Source organism: Trachymyrmex septentrionalis, unplaced genomic scaffold (genome assembly GCF_001594115.1).
Source record: "Trachymyrmex septentrionalis isolate Tsep2-gDNA-1 unplaced genomic scaffold, Tsep1.0 scaffold2, whole genome shotgun sequence".
Lineage (NCBI taxonomy): Eukaryota > Metazoa > Arthropoda > Insecta > Hymenoptera > Formicidae > Trachymyrmex > Trachymyrmex septentrionalis.
In genome coordinates, this window is record NW_017305179.1 from 946,431 (window position 1) to 968,270 (window position 21,840).

A 21,840-nucleotide genomic window follows, 5' to 3' on the forward strand; every position below is an offset into this window, starting at 1 on the left:
AGAGAGAGAGAGAGAGAGAGAGAGAAAAGGAATTATAATGCGTATATATGTACAGAGCACAAGAAGCGTCATTATACGTAAGCGTTACGATGGGATAAAACGATGTAGACGCAGGAGGTGGTAAAGCGAAGAGAATCACACGAAGAATCATGAAGAGGAGAAAAGCGAAGCGGTATACAGAGAGACGATTACGAGAGAGGAGAGAAGGATCGAAGAGACGTAATATAAGAGGTAAAAAAAAAAAAAGAAAAAAGAAAAAGTATGAGAAGAAGGAACAAAGAAGAGAAAAAGGACGAAGAGGCTCTTTAACCGGAGAGCATACCGAACGAACGACAGGTGAGTCCCTCGGCGAAGGTAGAAGAGAAACCCCACAGTTTCCCGAGAGGGGAGCACAGAATGAAGGGGCGGGGGGAGACAAGATGGAAAGTAGAAGGAGAAGGAGGACGAGAGTGAAAAGCGCGAGTGAACGAGAGAGATTGAGGCATCGCTGCGGAAACAGAGACGTGGTAGTTTAGGCGAGGCGAGATGAGCGAAAGGCCACGAAGATACACGAGCGCAGAAGCACGAGCGCTGGAGCACTCGGCTGTCGACGCGGGAGGGGCGCCGGAGTGGGGATAGGAGCGGCATCCGCGGTGAGGAGGGGGAAGCACGCCGGCGCCTCACTTCAGTTCAGTCCCGCGGTGTCTGCTGTGGAGGTGACGAAGTTCGTTCGGTTCGTTCTCTCCGTTCTCTCGGAACAAAAGCGGCTCCTTTCGACTCGGCCTTTCGTACGCGAGACTCCCGCCGGGAGGAAAGAAGAGAGAGAGAGAGAGAGAGAGAAGGAAAGCAAGAAAATATCGTTCGCTCGCGCGATCGCGTCGTTTCTAGCGACGAGCAAGGCTAGCCAACCGCGACTTTGGCGGAAGTCGACCGGCCATATATACGCATCTCTCTCCCTCCGTCGCGCGCGCGCGTTGTATCTCTCGCTCGCTTTGACGTTCGTAACGTTCGACGAGGAGCGACGACATCGAGCTGTTCTACGAGACGCGACTGTACCAGCTGTGGTGACGCGACACGCTCTCGGGGGGGGGGGGGCGGGGAGGAGACGAGTGTATTATGCCGTGCTCTGTGTTCTCTCGTTTGTAATCTTTTGTTCTGTGCATTCGGGCCGCAAAGCGCGAGGGCTAAGGTCGGGTTTTTACTTTCCTCGTCGCGCATCGCGATCCTCGCCTCTGTGTGCACCGATGTTTTCTCCACCGAGGCCCCGTTAACGCCGAGGGAACAAAGGGAGAAGACAGCGAGGGAGGCCAGCAGCGGACGTAAGAGAAAGAGAGAGAAGACCTACATACATACAGTCGTCGTATCGATCGAGAGCTGGTCCCACTTGACGTAAGTCGATGAGTTTTGTATTACCACGTCCAGTGATCTTCGTCCGTGTCCTTCTTTATTAGCTAAATTCCTTGGATTGAAATTTCACTCTAGAGAGTGAAAATTGAACCAGGGGGGGAAGGTCGATCGTGTATCTTGAAATGAGGTGAAAATTACAAAGTCCTCCCAGTCTTGGAAAAGACTGGAATGTCAATCTTTAAGACTCGGCCCCACAAAGGTAGGATTAACTTTAATTCTCGGTTCAATTTACTCCTCACTTTTTTCCAATTTTAAAAAAGATGAGGAGAGTAAATTGAACCGAGACTAAAGTTAATCTTACGTTTGTGGAACTGGATCTAAGATTTTGGAAGTGAAATTTCTTTCTTCAGAGATTCACTGTAAAAGGTTTTGGTGGATAGTGATACATGGGAGAGAGAATGGGACTCTCGGTTCTTCCCGCTTGATGTTGCCTTCTGTTAACGTTGGCTTCGCTTAACGGGAAATTAGAACGGAGAGGCCCACGTGCGATACGATGATAATGCTCGAAATAATACTCAGAAACGGCCGCGCGAATCGAATAACCTTCGTGAGTAACTGTTCTTACGCACAAAGTCAAGTTCACGATCACGCACAAGGGGCTCATTCTGCCTCCTTGTTGTGTTTTGCCTGCCTCCGGATAGAATATCAAACGCGAAATACTCGTGGCTGTCAAAGTACGAGATTAGTTCTGTTTGATACGTTCTACGGAGATATATGATATGCTACTTGCAAGTCGCTCATCATTTTCTGACAAATCGTATTTCACGGAAATATTTTATACGTAATATTTATTTATTTATTTTTTCTAAGTTCTTAAAGGTTACATCAATCAAAATCACATTTAGTAACGTAACTTGTACTTGTTTCATTTCACGTGAATGTTATGTCTTACATAATACGCGTGGTTTATATTTATTAAAATTTAAAAGAAATATTCTTTAAATTATCCAAAATTATTGAAAGGAAGTTTTCATTATATAAATTCGTAAGAAAATTTCGATTTTAATATAATGATATTATTATTGAAAGGAGTGTTGATTTTCGAGCATTATTTCAACATTAAATGTGCGATATCGTTTATTGCATTATTATTATTATTATACCGTATTGCATCATTTATTAAAAAAGTTACACTGCATAATACATATTATTATTATTATTACCTATTATTGAATGTTATATAATGTAGTCACTATTATAATGAAAATGCCACTGAAAATACGAATGTTAGAAATTAATCGCAATGTAATGACGATTATTATAAAATTAATTGCGGTTATTATAAACACTTTAGTTTTTACGCGGAAGAGAAATATATATATATAATATTTGTTTAATAATAATTTAGGAACTTACCAAACATATTCAATACCGAACAATTTAAGTGACTGTTAATAGATATTGTTGCAAAGATAGGTGAGTGTTTAAAATCACAAGTCGATAATATGTAGATATTTTAATATAATGTCGCAATTTTTTTTTGCATTTAAAAAACGCTATTTTGTAATCACGAAGAACTTACGGTGTAATGAATGACAAGCAAAACGAAATAATACATGATGACTATCGAGCACGCTTTGTTCTTTTTTGCCGTGTTTTTTGTTTGAGATTCCTTGGTCGACTTGAAAAACGACTCTTCCTCCTAGAGACGTGTTTGTTTTTTACACGTACGCTAGAAAAATATCGAGTGTGTAAGCTTTCTCACATTCTTGGAAAGATTTAGAAACAAAGGATTGCAAAAAATGTACGTCAAAGCTACAGTAAAAGCTGTGATACATAGAAAAATGTAAGCAGTAAGTCAATCACTGACTATATTTACACGGCACCTTTAAACCGGGTTTAATAATATTTGTATAGTTATGAAACTGGCCAATCACAGTCGTTCCATTCTTTCGAGGAACAACTATGATTGGCTAATTTCATAACTACGGATGTTATTAAATCCGATTAAGCGTGCCGTGTAAATGTAGTCAATATTTTAGATTTGCTACTATTTACGATATTGGCTAATTTATATATCTTATTGCTTACTACTTATATTTTTCTGTGTATCTTTAGTCTCATTGCTCAAGTTTTTCTGCAATGTGTTACAGCCACGGCAAAAAACTTAAGCAGTAAATGAATTGGCCAATCATAGTATAGAAGAAGTTCTCTACTATATGATTGGTCAATTCGCTTACTGCTTATATTATCTTACTGCCTTACGCTTTTTTAATGTATTTTTGACTTTAAGGGGTCTAACCACTCTGACAGGGTCTAAAACAAGCACAAAATTAAGATTTTTTAAAAAATTAATTACGTAGAATTACTTATATTTTATATGTGTAATATACACTGTTCAAACTGTAAATTTGTAAATTTTGAAACAGACTAATTAAACAGTTTAAGCTATAGAGCAATTCGCGCAAAGCTCCTTTGATTGGACGGGTGTAACATTTCCAAGGGCGGGGGTGGTTTGAAATCAGAAAACAAAATATTCTCCTGTAAACAGATGTAACAGCTGTCGTGTAACGTAGGATTTTTTTTTGTTGACAAATGTGGAAAGAAACATTTTTTTTCCAACTTAGAACAACTTAAAAAATTGGTTACAAATAAATAGATTAACATATAAAAAAAAATCGTAACGTTACACGATAAATAATCTTCTTAAGAATATTCCTGCCAAAATTGAAGTCAATCGGATTGTTAGTTTCGGACAAGAATTTACACCCGTCTTGAAAAACACATGATTTCGAAAAAAAAAAAAAAAAAAAAAACGCGAAGATTCGAAACGATTTTTTTATATACTAAAATGGTCTTGCCTCATCTCGAGTCTTGGCTTGAAATATTCTCAAAGGTTCAAACTTTCAAGAGATGCAAAAGAAAAAAGAAATGTTCGAATTTTTCTCCAAGTTCCAGGGTGGTTAGACCCCTTAATCGCGGTTACTCGCCGAGACTCCGCGACGACATGACGAAGGAACAACAGGCGTCCGCGAAAGCACACATGTGTTCTCTTTAAAATATTATCGTACTCTAACGGTCCTGACATCCACAGCCACCCATAGGGCGTACTTGCACGTGTACCTCGTTCGTGAAAGCCGCCGGTGATAATATGTCTTCCAGGACGATGGAGATTATACCGCGCGACGGGGCATAACCGTCGCTAATTAGACATGTCTCCGCGAGTCGTACTTTTATTGCACGCGAAGTCTAATTAAGGTAGTGAGACAAAAGCCGCCCTGGTAATCCGACTGTAACAAATTCACTCGCGCATTCGAAGATGCTTCAATCTAGCTCGGCTTAACCCGATTCGTATCGCAAAATCGAACTCGTCCACCTGACATTTCACGTGAGTATCTTCGCGATACCCTCTGATGCCCCTCCTTTTGCGATATCGGCTATCGGTGATGAGTTAACGAACGAAGTTGTCAACGTCCCTCGTCCAGCTCGTATCGTCACGATACTTTTTTCCAAGTGTCGTGATGTTTTCTACGTTTGAAGTCTGTTACAAATTGGTGGTTAAATTGTTGGAGTTTTGTTTTCAAATTACATATATTGGTGTAACCTGAGTAGTATTAACGGAAACTGTAGTCAAAAGTGGAAATATTTTTTCTTTTTCAATTCATATATTATATTTTAAATTTTAATTTTTTAGTATAAAAAAAGGCGGAACTTTTTTTTTATTTTAATAAGGAACTGCAGAACTATGAAAAGCACTGTTAGAACTGTCACTTTTTTTTTTATTAATAGAATGACACGTTAACCTGATAACTTTACAATCCAAATTTATATGTGATCTGGATGTAATTATATTTACTACAATTGCAGTTGCATTTACTGAATAAAAATTCAGTAAATTTTATTTTATTTATTTTATTTTATTTTAAAGTTTAATAAGTTTATTTTATTTACCATTTACATTTTGATATTTTACTGTATTAATATTTGAAATTATCATAATTTATAATACAATTTTTTTTATGCTTGAGAGAACTTATAATGTGAGAACTATTATAATTACTAACATTATATAGTAGCAGTAACCATAAAACTGGAGCTTCTAACCATAATTAGTTTACCATACAATAATAGTCATAAATACCCACTTTTCTCTCAGGACTCAGTGCGTGCTTATCGTGTTCACATGTGTTTGCTTTGTAAACGTCCTAACGATTATTCGGTCACAAAAGATGAAATTCGACGGTATACGATTGACGGCGTCGTTCGTTGGACGCGTCGATCAATACTTACGAGTGGCTTGATGGCAAATTGTCTAAGTGTAACTTTCTACGATGCATCGAGGCTATCCCTCGATCGATCGACGGAATCAACGCTCTCAACGTGCCGTGTTTAGCAAAACTTTGACGGATGTTCATTTCCGTTTCAGCAAAATTCCATGGACATGCGACGTTGCGAGATAAAATCACGATTTTGCAGAGGCAGCTGTTAATATTACTCGACAAATTTAATATTAATTTTTGCGGGTTCTGTTCGTTGCTTTACTGTTAGATATCAAAGGAGCGATGGTAATCAAATCTCTTGGATTAAATAACATTTTATTATTTTTAATTTTGTGACTAGTAAATAACGTCCGTGTTAATATATGCATCGAAGTATGCACTTAGTAATAAATAATAAACTAAATTTGATATGAGTCAAATTTAATACACTTTTTTAAATTAAATTGTTTAATCCCATTATTTTAGTTAAATTAAGGATATATTCAGTAGCGATCTATAAAAATGGTTAAAAATAACTGAAATTGGGTATAGTTTGACGTTATAAATTTAACAATGTTGTATAGATGCTGTACAAAATCCATTTTGTGCATGTAAATTTTTAGCCTTGCGTTTTTAGAGGAATAGAAACAAAGGATTAAAATATGCAGCTCGAGTTATAATATTTAACGATCGCAGCTATCTCGAGAAAGCTCCGTTGAAAAGAGACATTTTGTTACAGTCCTCTGTGACTTTTTTGCATTTCATATCTGCTCCAGGTAGCATGAAATTGAAACAAAAGTCTCGGAACTAAAAGTCGAAACTAAAATGTAAAGCGACGTTAGAGAGATAAGTGTCAAATAGATGCCATAAAAATAGAACGTGCCACCGTCAGTCTGTAAATAAAATATCATTTTTAAATATGCATTTATCGAAAGCTGCTTTAAATTACAAATTGTCAACTGTCACGTTTTGCTGATAACCTTCGTCACTGAGCCGAAAATGAAAGGAAATAAAATAGTGAATTAATACACATTTGATTTTTTTCTTAATTTTCCGAGATTCCGAATTAACTTACGAATGAATTTTTTGAGAGTATTAGATTCGGAATAATTAAGATAATCTGACATATCAAAATGTTAATTTTTTCGACGTGATTGTGATTCAAAAAAGAAAATTCTTTAAAAAATATTTTTCTATTGTATTTTATATATTCTATTTATCTATTATTTTATATATTTTATGTATTGTACAATATATATTCTGTATATTAAGTTTCATTATCTTACACGGAAAGAACAGTTTTGCTGAAGTAAATTTAGCTAGATACAAATCTGAAAATAATTTTGTTGAATTATCAAAATAGTGTGAAACTTTTTAGTGTTGACAGCAATATTGCAAAATATTTTAACATTCTGACAACCAATTTGAGCGTTCTACATAATTATTTTGACAGTCTCAACAAAATTATTTTTAGATCTGTTTCTGTCTTTAATTAAATTTCTAAATATTGAATCGGGGAAAACATTTCTGCGTATTTTTGAATTTAAAATTGTACATACAATATCTTCGTCAAAAATGAACAAAATTTAAATTAAAAAAAAGACTTTTAAAGCTTGAAATCTATATTTTTGAAAGGTTACTTGTATTTTTTGAGTTTCTGTGAGTTTGGTGATTTTTACATTTAAAAAACTACGACCTAAAAAAAATTAAAAATTTTCTTTTCACTTTGGAGGTCTCTCACGTGCCCAAAAAAAATTTACGAAAATGTTCGACTATCTATCGTGAAAGCTTGAAGCTTTCCCTACAAGATTATTTTTTAAAAATGTTCCTAAATAATTTTTTGTTTCTGAGTTATTTGCGAATTAAGTAAAGGAGCATTCTGACTTTGATTGCTCATTACCCCGATAAAAATCATACCGCAATTTAAAAAACAGATTCTTAAAGCTGAAACTTTGCTCGACTAACGAATGATACAATTGCAACGAAAATTTCGCAACAAATGAAAAACTTGAGCAAAAAAATTTTTCAAAATACGAAGAAACTTTTTCCCCGACCTAATATTTCAACCGTACTTTCTGTTTACGTAAAATATGCTTTACGATTGCTCGAAATGATGAACGATTCGAATCGTTAACAGCTTCAGTTTGTAATATTGTGTATTTCCGGAAAAGTAGGGCATTAGTTTTACAAAAAAAAAAAGGAAAAAAAACCATATGAAAAGTGCAAAGTGCGACGCATTACTCTTTGCGCAGATGGTACATTCGCACAATATTTCATTCGAGAACATAACAGACGCACTCAACATTAATTCTCTCAGCATTCTCTATTAAGCTCGCGAATCGTCCAAGCAAGTTTGTTCTCTTAATAGAACTTTAAATGAAATTTTCTAACGTGAAACGCATTTATAATATTTCGCGAAATTGTATCGCGCAACGGGGGTAAAAATTCCAGCGTATTTTCCGTTGTTAAATACATTACATCGGAAAGCAAGAGAAATGTGCTGCGGATGCAATTCGCCGCGTTCGTTTTTGAGTTATTCGATAAAGTTGAAAAATTGGATTCGGCTCGAGATATGGCGGATCGAGATATCTTTATCGCTGTCCGACTGGCTGGCGAATTAATCCCGCCACTTCAAAAAGTTGAATAGCAAGTTCCGAATATAAATCTCATACTCTTGGTGCAGTTCGCGTCGCACTGAACGCGAACATAACTTACGGGCATTAGTCATTGATATAATCGATCTTAAGTAGCACGGTAACTAATCTCGTGACGTACGTCGACCGTAACGTAAATTTATTGTCGGCTAATTAGCCATTTCGTTGTTCATTCTACCTCTCTTTTCCTACCTCTTTGCCTTTGCATTCAGATAAAATTTCTGTGTCAATTCGATATATCAGCTTTCCCAGATTTCGATCAAATTTCCGGGGAAGGGGAGGGAGGATGAATGAGCTCTCGTTACGCGAGAGAAGTTGTGTGACAAAATGATTACGAAAGTGGAATAATCTCAGATAATACGACATGGTAATATAAGATTCTTCTTTAGAAATTTAACTTATTATTTCATTTCTAAATTAAGTAATATTATATTAATCTATTACTATTAAGCGGACTTTATCGCGCGCGACGTTACGTCGGTAGATTTCGCAGGGGAAATTAATTTTAAATCAAGTTACGTGTTTCCCCGTCTCCATGAATTAGGTCGTGGCTTCTGCTACGAGAAAACCCTTTCCGGTATACAAATGATGTTTCTCAAATTCATATAGTAGTCTGAGAACGCAGCTCCCTTCTCTCTCTCTCTCTCTCTCTCTCTCTCTCTCTCTCTCTCATGTATTATCCCGTGATGCTGACCCATACCCTAGGGTGCTACCAGAGTTGCAAGACAGGTAGTGACGTCATCGATCCAGCTGCTCCTCTCTTTTATGCTCGTCTTTCCTTTCTCAAAGACGTATGCCGTGTAATAGCTTCAGGGCTTTCGTTAAATGTAATACAGGAACTGGCGGAATATTATTTCAAGAAGAAATCGAGAGAATCTCTTTTCCGGTTGGAGTCGAGCTCTTTTAGAATTTATTAAAAAAGATATCACGTAAACACAGAACGTGTAGCCCTTCTTACATCGTATCGCGAGTTCTATCTTGTATCATATTGCACTGGACTAACTAAGTACAGTAAGACGATCATAACTGGATGTATTAAAGGAACGAGGTAAAGAAAACGGGCGAAATAGATGAAATAAATACACAAACTAAAAACTTCTATTTATATGTTGCTTTTACACATGGTATTTGTATGTTATTTATAAACTGGTTTTTTTTTTATATACAGTAAAAAGACTGCTAGATCAGTTCTATTTTTGCGTGGCTATTTAAAATTATTTGCGGGAAAATATCAAAGAGTACTTTACACACAAATCGGATTTTTACATTAAAAGGGCTCTTTTTTTTCTGTAGAAGTAGAAACTGGATCGGTTTTGTTTATTTTTTTTTTTTTTTGCGTGATTATTTAAAATGATTTAAAATGATTAAGAGTGAAATGTCAAGGATTTTATATGGAAGAGCAGCCCTTTCTTTTTGTTACGAATAGAAACTGGATTACTTTCATAAATTTTTTGCGTGACTTTGAAACGATTATGAAGTGAAATATCAAAGATTATTTGCACAAATAAGAATCTTACATTAGAAAGGGCTCTTTTCGTAAGCATTGAAGTTAAACTTGAAACAAGTAATCGCTGTCGGGTATCGACCTGGTCTTTTGGGAAACTGTCGGACCATCGACAACGCCGCCGGTACAAGTCGACAGTTCCCGACATTGGGTTTTGCCAGCGGTCAAGTCTTGTACGTGCGAGAGTATGTGCTTATATATGACAGAGGATGCGTTAGATGGGATGGTCACCGGCGAAACTCGTCGTGCAACCACCTATTTGCGGTGAGTTGAGCGTAACTTTCGCATGCTATTAGCAAAGAACTATACATAAATTATTATCTCTGTCGCTGTAATTCAAACATCGTCGAAACTTTGTGATTTGCAAACAGGTTCTGGGGACACCCAGTCTTGAAAATTTCAACATGATATGCACATCGAGAGCATTGAAGTTCAAGGTTTCTCAAAAGGGCGAATCGAAATATTTGAAAAAAATGTATCATTCGATCGCTCTTAACTATCTTTATTCTGAAATCAGGAATCTAATACCTACTGGGCTAATTGAATATTTGAAAGACAGTAATTCATTTCTTATTTAAGCATGATAGAAAAGTGTTTGGTTTTTATGACTATAACTATGTGGTCAAATAATTAGTTAGTTAGGAGCTCCAGTTCTACGATTTTATTACTGCTATAATATTAGTAATAATAATCATGTACATGGTTCTCTCAAACAGAAAAAAATTGTGTTGCAAGTTATGATAATTTCAAATAGTAATGTATAATAAAATATCAAGATATAATCAAAATAAATATTTTTATTCAGGAAATGCAATTATATGAACATAATTATTTTCTTAAATTCACTAATTATTTATGTGGTAATAATAATAATTAAAAAATATATTAAGAGAAGACTATCAAACAGCGTTTGTTATTATTAATAGCACAATTTTACTATATTTGCATGGTTAAAAAAACAAGTATAAATATAGATAATCGTCCCAAAAAATGACTGTAAATTATAATTATGATAATTGCGATCATTTTTTTTCTCAATCCACCGTTGTAGTACCTTAAATAAGTAATTAATTACTATCTTTCAGTAATAAATCGGCCGGTATTAGATTTGACAGTATCAGTAATCTATAAAGGAGAAGTGACTTTTTCTTCGAGAATGTCGGAAGAAGGAAGATATATGACTTCGCGGTTGAAAGACGGATGAAAAATAAGAGTCGCGGAGATTCCCAGAATTTAAATGTAACAATTTAATAAGGTCTACCTTTTGACCTCGAGAGGCTCATAAACAGGTGAAATATCTCGATCTGCCTACAGATACACCGTAACGCGGCATGATTACGACTCGGCCGTACATGTTCGCGCTTATCTCGACGGTGCACTCGCGATCATTGCATTCTGTATTCATCATCATAGAGCACTTGGAATAAAAGTATAAGATAGTTGTCGCGGTTTCATGAACGCGTATGACGCCCGCGTGCATGTACACGCGTGTGTGTGTTTGTAGCTTCTTCCTATGAATTCCCTTCCGGCTAGGTAGCTGCTAGGGGATATATAAGGTGGCTTTTGACGTCATTGACCCAGCTGCTCCCTTATGCACGTCTTTCTACGAGATGCCTCGCGTACCAGCGTACCGACACGTAACGTACGATATGCAAATCGCGCACGCGCGCACGTATAAAGTTATCAACCATTCCGGCACCGAGATTGTCCATCGCTCCGTCTGTGTTGGGTTAGAAACACATAAAAAAAAAATCTAAGGCAATAAGACTGAAGTAAATCGGGCCTATCATAGTAGAGAACGTAAAGTATTCTCCACTGCAGCGATTGGCCGATTCACCTACTGCTTACATCTTAGTAGTCTACGTTTTTTTTTTTTACGTATTTTTGGCTCCAGTTTAGCTGGCTTTAGTCCAAGCTGTAAGAAATTGACCGATTACAGTACTAAATTAATTCGCACGAATAAGAATTTACAGTAATATTGTAAAGTAATAGTGTTAAAAAATCATTTCTTTTTTTTTTTTGTTCTGTTTTTATTTCAATTGGAATCTGGAAATTACGTATTTGGCACACGGAGTCGCACTTTAATAAACAGGTCGCTTCTTGTAATAAAAAATCCTACGTGTAATGGAAATTCATTAGCGATTAAGTAATGTTGAACTTCAAGTTTTGTCAAATTACTCTGTTATTGCGTACCATAAGCGAATTGAAAAGCGTTTTACAATCTTTCGGATTGGCGTTTAATTTTATGTTTTCATTTTTGACATCTTTATTAATTTCATGTTTTTTAATTTTGACATCTCTATTTTTGTTTGTACTGATGATGGTCAAATCTTGACCGATACGTCTACGTTATTATATTATAATTTTAAATACATGACTTTCGCTTAAGACATCTAGCTTTGTGGCTCTCTTTTATTTATATTTTCAATTACAGTCGAATGTGGAAAAAAAAAATAACCGACTGTGATTGATCAGTTTCTTACAACTTCAAGGCTTGTGACCGTTTAAAGCAGGGACTTGCTGCGGCGTTACGATAAGATTTTTACGTAAAACTTAAGTTTCAAGCCTCAAGCCGTAAAAAATTGATCGGTCATAGTCGATTATTCTCTTCGTATGATATTTGACTGCGATTGGTCAATTTTTTTCGGGCTTAGAGCTTCAGTTTTGCGCTTTGAAATCTCACCGTAGACGCCGTTTTACACGCCGACGAGGAGCGCGATCTCGTTGAGCGGATGTCAGCTCGCGCTTCCTAATTTAGCTTCTTTCCCGAGTACCCGAATTATCCCACTTTTCCTGTCTCCCGTCTCGCGACTATCCGAGCGCGGCATCTGCATCGGTGCAGTCAGTGTACATGGAAAAGCCTGCGGGAGTATTACTCACGGTTGTTGTATCGGCTTAACGTGAAGCGGAGGGATAAGCCGGTCGCGATAACGATTATGGATCGCCCACGATAAAATGTTTCACGGTGTTATCGCGTTCAGATCTACGAGAGAAATAAACGTCGCTTCTGGATCTGTTCGTACTCGAAGTTACGTTTGGCGTGCAGATAAAACGTCAGTGATATCAGATTAATCAGACGGTAAAACATTAAGAGCAGTTCCCATAATATTCCCCGCTTAACTTTCTCGATTTGTAAATTTATTTACCTTACGTCTCTTTCCTGCTTTTTTTTTTATTTTTTTTTTATTTTTTTTTCTTTTTTCTTTAGACGTTTTATAGATAACGCCAATCTAACATCGATTCTATTAAAACTCGCTTATCTTTTCCCGCAGCGACGACCTAATTAACAACAAGTATACCTTTCATTCCAAGTATGTTTCCTTTTTCTATTTCGTTCAACTTTAATTTTTAATATTTCGAATTAGTACAGTTCATTATTTTTAATGAAACGAAATCGAGAATTGAGCGATCAATTTATGATAAAGTAGCAATAAACATTTCTCTACGCATTTTCATTGCATGGCGTATTGTATAATATACTCAAATGGTTGTGCTAGCTTAATAGACGTCTTTAATCGTAATTGGGAGGTGGGGTACAGTATGGCGGTTTGTTCTGTTCGATAGAGAATATAATGCTTTAGTACGCGAACGAGCAAACGTGTGCGATATCGGCTCGTAGTTGGACCGCGCCCTGGAATGTACGCGAATTTAATATTGGCACGTGCAGATATAACGTATGGATCGTATATGCCAGATGGAAGCCGCGTTAAAGCCACTTTGTACCGACGAACGTTTCAACTGAAATTATGCTTCTTTCCGGTGTGTGGCAGATCGAGTTCGCCGCAATTCATGTGTAACATTTTGACAAATGGAGCTTTCAGTGACTAAAAGAAAAAAAAAAACCGTTTCATTTTTACTTCAGTTTTAACGACTGTAATCTATGTGGAAAGAATGGTTTCGCTGAAACTAAAAATTGAGTTAGATTACAGATCTGGAAATAAATTTTGTTGAGCCATCAAAATATTTGTGTGAAAAAAACTTGCTGTAAAAAATATTGATATTGCAACAATCAGTTTCCAAATTCTGCGTAACTGTTTTTCAAATCTGTATTGAAGTTTTTTTGACTACTTTTATGTACTTTGGCAAAATCGATCCGCTAGACAAATATAGTATTTTTATGAATCTTTCCCGTGTGTGTGCTCACAAGTTACGTACAATAAGAAATTACACCTACATTGAAGATTAAAAGATTGGAAAAAGAATTGCGTATTAAATGTACGAGAATATTTCAGCTAACGAATTAAACTTTATCATATATGTATATATTTATCATTTATCTGTTGAAATTTCTTTTATTTATTATTGTTTTATTATTACTATATTATTACTGTTGTCGATATAAGAAAAATTCATGGCCGAAAAAAAGTGCAAAGTCTGAGATATCAAACGTATCTCCCACGTACAGTTACTGCGGCTTAATCGATTTTCTACCTTTCGCTCGTCGAATTAGCTTGACACCGGATCGGTAGACTCGAGAATAATCGCAGATAGGATCGTGCCTCGCGGAAAATGCTGCTCGATCGAGTCGTATCTTTCTCCGGATTAACGTGGCAATTAAACGGGTAATTAAACACACGCAATTGCGTGGAAATATGGATGAAAACGGATGCCCGTTTAATGAATTGAAGGTATAAATATACCCGCCTTATTATCCGGTCAAAAAAGATATATATATTTAATTGATTTCTTTCGGTTTAATTAGCTTTTCACATATCTTAATTTATTTGATATCGTACATCGCAATCTTTTCCATGCATAACTATTTATTATTCCTATTAAAATTCCTTTTAATTTACTTGTCACTGCTTTAATACTGCTTTATTACTGTAATCGATATCATATTAGTATCTCCCGTATCCGTAAATATTTTTCCGTTCTATGTTTTCTGTGAAAACACGGAGGCCTGTGTCGACTCCGTTTCCTTGAATAAATACCCAAGTTTTTTTCTCCAGTGTTTCTCCAGTCGCTCGAATACCTTTACCTCGAATTCCACAAAATTTTTTCGCGTTGCGATAAAAACAAGCAGCACAGTGATAACGGTATGGTTATCATAGATCAGATAAATTCACCGTGCTTATCTACGTAGCTTCGATTTTTCGATGCAACGGCGCGATTCGTTCTATGGAATTATTGCTTTCGTGAAGAAGCGGAGGAGGAAGAAGAAACGTCGCAGCATCTCAATCTCATCCTTACTGCAGCGGATCGTGAATCATTACGTGAGATGATTCCTCGAGTGCAGGAGTCTTACTATTATACGATCGTTCAATGCAACTCGGAATGGTCTATAAAATATGAAATAAAATGGCAACCAATAAATCATAGGCTCACGCAAACGTTCGTGAAAGAGGAAAAGTACAATGTCGCGATTTGATTCTCGAGATCGTGTTCGTGTTTCACCAAGTCTGAATTGACCATTCTGTGTCATTTCATCAATACGGTATATTCATAATGAATTTCTCTTTCATTCAATTTCGCGTTTCTCTTTCTCTTTCTATAGTCATTATATATAATTACCTCTATTTACGCACCCAGCAAATACTCGTTAGTTTCGTTGCCAGCCATCGTTGCCAGCTCTACGTGCTGCTTGGAGATGCATTGCGGACGTTTCAGAGAAAGCAAAGCGAGGAGAAAAGAGCGATAATCGCGTTTGATTCCTAGAAGCGATCGTACTTCTCGTGGCCATAAATTAAATCGCGCGCCTCGGCCATTCACGACCGATTTTTCGCCGCAAAGAGCTCGCTATCTATCAATCAATACGCTCGAATGTACGAATGCACGCCAAGGCGTCGCCTAAGATAATCTTGATCGATGTGTCGCCTCGTAAATATTCTTCCAGAGCACTTAGACATTTCCTTGTATTATTTAGACGTTTATAAACCTAAGCGAGGTGCACAAGTAGTTTTATCTTTACGGCGTTTACCGTTCGATCTATCGATGTGATTTGAGGTGGGAATATCTGCATATATTATGATCTGACGTTTGCTCGAGATTAGATTCGATTTTCACGATTAGAATGAATTAATCACTTGCATTTCACGTACAGCGCGATTAGTGATTATATTTCATTTTATTTCTCGCGTTCCCCTGGAAATATGCGAACGGGGTTAGCGGTGCAGTTTGATTAATGTCCATTTCCATCAATGTTGATTAACTTTTATTTCCGTTTTCTCAACTTTTTTATCGCTTTCTTATTTCTAGAACTAGAAAAGGGTGAGAAGCAAGTTAAACAGAGATTAAATCTAAGTGTGGGTGGAAATGGATGGTAAGAGCAAGTTCTGCAATTAGACTGTCCTCGCTCTTTTTCTCTTTGAAATTTAAACCGAGGTAATTATGGACGAGCTTTATCATAAAGAGATTTTATACTGTAGGCACGTACCATGATTGGATTTTCACTTGTAAATGTCAGTGTAGTCCGCATAGTCTCATTGTCAGAACGAGTTTTCGCAATTTTTCTATCATGTCTGATCGTGGCTCTCCGTTGTTGTTGCGTGACTATGTCGTGTCGAATATGAAATAGGCGCGTCCTACACGCCTGTGTGTACACACCATATATGCATATCCGCTGTGTGGACACGAGAAAGGTTTGGCTTTGTTCGTTGTTACATGATTACAATTTGTACGGAGGCAGATCGATCAACCAGTCCACCGCTATTGCTTGAACTGTCTATCGGAGAGATATCTAGATAAAAAAATATAACTGTAATTGCTGGGCGAAATAAAGAAATGTCAATAGCTGAGCCGCGCGGGGAATTAATTTTTAACAGGTCGTGCTTTAGAATTCGTCGAATGTAGACACTCTGACGAATGAAAAATCAGGTCGTTATTTATACGTGAAGAGAACGCACTGATTGCGAGAGAAATATTTAGTATGGATAATTATAATTTTTTTGTATGTGAATAATACAAAAACTTCCTTCTTCTTTGTTTTTTTTTTTAACCAAATTTCGATTAGAACAATTTTTTAGATATTTCACTGCGTATAGATCTGGAAATAATTTATTTGGACTATCAAGTGTCAAAATAATTATGTAAGACGTTCAAGAGGAACGTTAGAACGTCAAGACTCTTTGCCGCATTACTCATCATGTTTGAGCTTCCTACATAATTATTTTTATGGTTTAAATTATTTTTAGATCTCTGTATCTAAATTTTTTAATACTTTAGCAAAATCCTTCACGCGCATCGCCGACACTATTTCAACGCGATCGCGTAATTCCCGGCGAAGGGAAACCTATTTCCGTATACTCGTGGATACTTCAGATCATTTTTCTCGGCAGTTATCTTGGCAGTTATTCCTCCATATCGTGACAAGCGAATCGCGTTCGTCCAACGATCCGCAGAGCCGCTAACAGACCGCGTTTTCGACGCTTTGGCTACCTTCGCGTGTGTTGTACGCGTTTTCAAGGAATAGAACGACCTAGAGTGCCTCCATGATCCATATTTAAACGAGGAGTACCGACAGAATGGCCTTTATACCAGCAATCAGTATGTCGCTTCCGTGGGCGAGTATCGTCGAGCCTTTCGCAATATCGATTTACTTCCTGACGATCCACGTGTCAATAACCCAGAACGAGAGACTGTTCGATGATGACATAGCAGTATATGCACTATACGATGTATCATATTATTTCAAAATATGTTATTCGAATGTTTGCGTGCCGCATTGTATGCTGTTTTCGAAATATTTATTTTAATCAACAGATGATGTTCCAATTTCTGGCGTTATGTATTTTTTATTTACAAAATTCGTTTTATCATCAATTCGAAGTCGATTTATCTCTGGCTAATATATTATTTAACATTTTCTTTTCTCCATCAGTTTTTACAATATATGAATTTATTTTGTAACAATCAAATGTACGTTACTTTTTATCTTATTTATCTTAATTCGCAAAATTCGCGATTGTATGCGCAATGCTTTGAGTTTATTGTTACTTTAACAATTTCGTTGAGATAATATCAATAATAAAGAATTTACGAGAGAAATAGAGAATTGAATTTGGAATATTTTGATATGTTCGGTATTGAATTTTTAGCGCTTCATGTTTTAATTACTCAAATATCTATCATGTCGTTAATAAATACAGACTATAATTTCATGCGTATTTTCCGTTTAAATAATATTAGTTTAAACGTCTGCGGTCGAACGTCGAGATATAATCTCGACGAAATGGCTCGGATATACCGGGATATAACCGTAGGGAGTTTAATATGTGCTGTAATGTGACTAATTTCTGCAGTCTATTTTGTCAAATGACGTGATTCACCTGCGTCAACGTCAATAATCAGCATGAAGGATAGACTGTGCTACTATCCGTGTGTACCTTACACATTAATGAGAGATCGTGTTTATTACCTTGTACGGTCACAAGGTAACATACATGGGATAGGCATTGTAACATCGATTGATTGTTTAACAAGCGTACTAACAAGCATACGGATCGTGGCTAATTACATCGCAAACATAATAATATTCTTGCGATGTACAATGAATTGACAATATATGTATCAACATTTCACTAATGAGGCATAAGTGTTATCTCCAAAAACAGATAAATGGTATACATAAAGATAAATCGTTTATAATAAGATCTCGTTTTGTATTTCAAGCTTATTGATAAGCAAATGCTTTGCTTTACTATCTATTTTCATCAAAATTCGTATGTAGGTAAAGATTTTTACACACACACACACACTCTCTCTCTCTCTCTCTCTCTCTCTCTCTCTCTCTCTCTCTCTCTCTCTCTCTCTCTCGATTTTTCCTTGAAATTAAATAGTAGTTTACATAAAGTGTTTGTATTTATACTCTGAACGATATAAAATGTTTCTTATAGATTTTTGAATGCCAAAAGCACAATGTTGTAAGCTAAATTTCTGAAATAATTGACTGTTCAATGTGTCAAAAATTGCTTTCTTGTGATTTGATACTTTTTTGTAAAAAGGATTAACGTTTTCGACTTAAATTTTTATTTCAACAATTAAATTGTTAATTCAACAATATTGAACCAGGTATATTCTAAGATGTGAATACACTAAGAGATAAAGGTGTAAATTTAATTTTTCAATCTTGGAGACGCAATCCTAGCAGAACTAGAATAGTAATATTAGAAATTAAATTGGCGAGCAATTTAATATCGATGCTCGCCGGCAGCATTTTAAAAAGACCTGATAATAATAATTTGATGCTGATAAGCATCTCGAAATCATGTAAAATCCATTTTGTCCATTTAATTAAGATACAATCTGAAACCGTCGCGAGACGGAACGTCATTCGATCGCCCACGATCGTTACCATGCATGACTCACGGGGCGCTCTTATTAAACGGTGCTTTGTCTTGCATTTGCATATGGTAATTGATACGATTTATCGCGAGTATCCCAACGTGACGGTTCACGGCGCCGAGGTCATGTAACGTAAATAATTTCTTTCCCTCCGTTCGCGTAACTCGCCGAGTGCGACATTGAATTGTTAAAATGCGCGATAACGCGTTCGATTATTGAGCATTTGTATTCAGTCGAGCTCATTGTGCCCACAAGATATTGCGCTTCACTACACGCCGAAATATTGCAGCTGTGTATCGTATACATGAAGTTTTTTTTTGTCCCTGTACATACATCTTCCTTCTCTCGATTGCATCGTTTAGACACAAAAGGAAGTCTCGAAGGAGATCGTCAAAGGAAATGGAGTGCCAATAGAAAAATTCCGTGAATGAATAAATCTTTATCTCAGACGGTCGGGATAGCAATTTCGAGGAAATGATTTTTCCTCCAAATAAAATTTCTTCTCTTTACATTCGCGAATATTTAAAGCACACTACGAGAAATTCGCGCAGCAGCCAGGAAGCCAGTTTTCCACGGTTCAAGTCCCACGCTCTCGTTATTCTCCTAATTTATCAATGACGTCAACTTAATTACTCAAATTATGTCGTCCGCGTTACGAATTCCGTGCTACTTCAGTCAGTTACATCGACACGTTGGAATAAAGATCGTTTTCGTGATGAGAGATATCGCTTGGCGCGAAATTCGGAATTTCAGAAAATCGCTGCTTTGAAAATCTGTTATGCATCACAGTTGTATAGCGATGAAATATTTCAACGAGATGTAATTTCGATACGATCCGTTAAATGTCCGGAATTTTAGAATGCAATCTTGTAATGGAATCATATAAAACGTGAATGTAAAATACATGTATAACTGCTTTTATGTATTCTGAATTTATACGGCTGATGGAAGGTAATTCTAATTTTATGATTAATCCAATTATTTAAAACGCATTACGGTAATTGTTGAAGATAATTGAATTAAACTAATAAGATAATTATACGCTAGTGCATTTAGCTCTTATTGCAAAAAGAGCTCGGCGCGTTTTGATCAACGAGTCCTCTTGTACGTTATAATCGTATTTTCTTTATGACGGAGTGTTTATTATTATATACTTATAACATGTAAACAAATGCCTGCAGAAACAACAGGTAATATCTATCAATAAATATTTATTAATTTATCAATTAAGATTTATTAATTTTTATTGAGCTTTGAAAAACATAAATATTAGTATTACAGCGAAGACAGTTTTCGATAATAAAACACACAATCAATTCTCTATTTTATTGGACCAAAAAGTGTTCTCGTTTTTTTAGTAGGTGACATAAACGTTTTAGGTGTAAACATTTTTTTTTTATAACAAATGCATTTATAACTTAAAAGTTCATATATCAACTTAAAAAAAGTATCGAGATGAATAGAGTTTATTGTTATAAAGACTTAAAAATGGAAGAGCAAAAGACACATTTTCGCCACGTTATACTATATTACTATCATAAAGATAAAAAACGTGCAGACCCAAAAAAGATATATACAGTGAAGATAGTGTGAATGATCGCATGTGCCAATTTTGGTTTGCAAAGTTTCGTGATGAGAATTTCTCCGTTGAGGACAAGCGATGTTCTGATAGGTCAAGTATACAGTGAATGATGAGATCAAATTAAGGATGATGATCAGACCACTCGAGATATATCGCAGAGACGAGCCTAAAGATATCTAAATCGAGTGTTGAGAATCACTTGCACAGATGAAAAATGAAAAGACTTTCTGGCCAATCCAATAAATTTGGTAACAGCGTAGCGTCGGATATTTCGTAGAATTATAATTGTAAAATGATAAAAACTCGCTGCTTTCATTGGGGAGAGAAATCAACACATCGGCGAACGTCGGCGCGCAAATTCCGGATATATCAGCGTTCGCTGATTTATTACGCTTTTGAAACAGAAGAGAACACGAATTCGATCGATCGCCATCCATGTGATATCGCTGCGCATTTTCCTGAGAATTTCAGACGGATTCGGTCGTTGGGTAAATTTCGAGCGTGTACAACGCGCTGTTATTCGCGACGTAAGCCGCGTAATTCGGCAGACAGAGCGGTGACAGCTGGCACAATGAATGCGTGAATTCATTCCCGTGCCGGAAGACCCGATTAAATGCCGATTCGCGTCGATGGAAAAAAAAAAAATGATAGAGATGCTCGAGATGACAGACAGTTCGTCAATCTGGTTTGATATAGGCGGGCCTTTAAAATTGCACACAATTCCTCGCGATTACTATTGTAATGAAATGATGAAGCTTTCGCGCGTTTATGGTGAATGCATGAGCTTGATTTCGCGAGATTCGAATATTTTGAATAGCTGGAATTAAACGATTCTCGAAAATTACGCCGTAACCGTTGTTCCAATGAATTCTAATCACATTTGCACTTAAAGCGCGCCCTATACTGGCATACTGAAAATGTAATTAACATCGATTTAGCGTTCGTGTAGCTTTCGGACATCACCCGATCAAATAAACTTATTTAAGCGAGCAATTTGTATAACAATTCGTGGCTGTAATATGACTAGTATCCGTACTTACATAAATTGCTTTTTTTTTCTCAGTATTAGTATATTGAGAAAAAAATTATTATTATTACTATTATAATAATTAGTGATAATTGCTATATAAAATTCTATCAATAAATATAGCAACCGAAAATGATTATAATTATCATTATATAATTTAATTGTAATTTATAATCATTTCTTGGACACCCATATAAAATATTATC

At 36.2% G+C, this 21,840-nt stretch overlaps 1 protein-coding gene across 6 annotated transcripts in view; it reads left to right on the forward strand.

Annotated features, from left to right (window-relative positions):
- The first annotated feature begins 684 nt into the window (after positions 1 to 684).
- LOC108747478 (ankyrin repeat domain-containing protein 50) overlaps positions 685 to 21,840 on the forward strand; it is an 84,796-nt gene continuing 63,640 nt past the window's right edge. For 5 of the 6 annotated variants that reach the window (XR_001939242.1, XM_018484975.1, XM_018484978.1 and 2 more), the window contains exon 1: positions 685 to 1,368. The gene's annotated coding sequence lies outside the window, so the exon portion shown is untranslated. Of the gene's footprint in view, positions 1,369 to 12,660; positions 12,823 to 21,840 lie in introns of those variants that run through there. The other variant, XM_018484976.1, reaches the window with a different exon arrangement.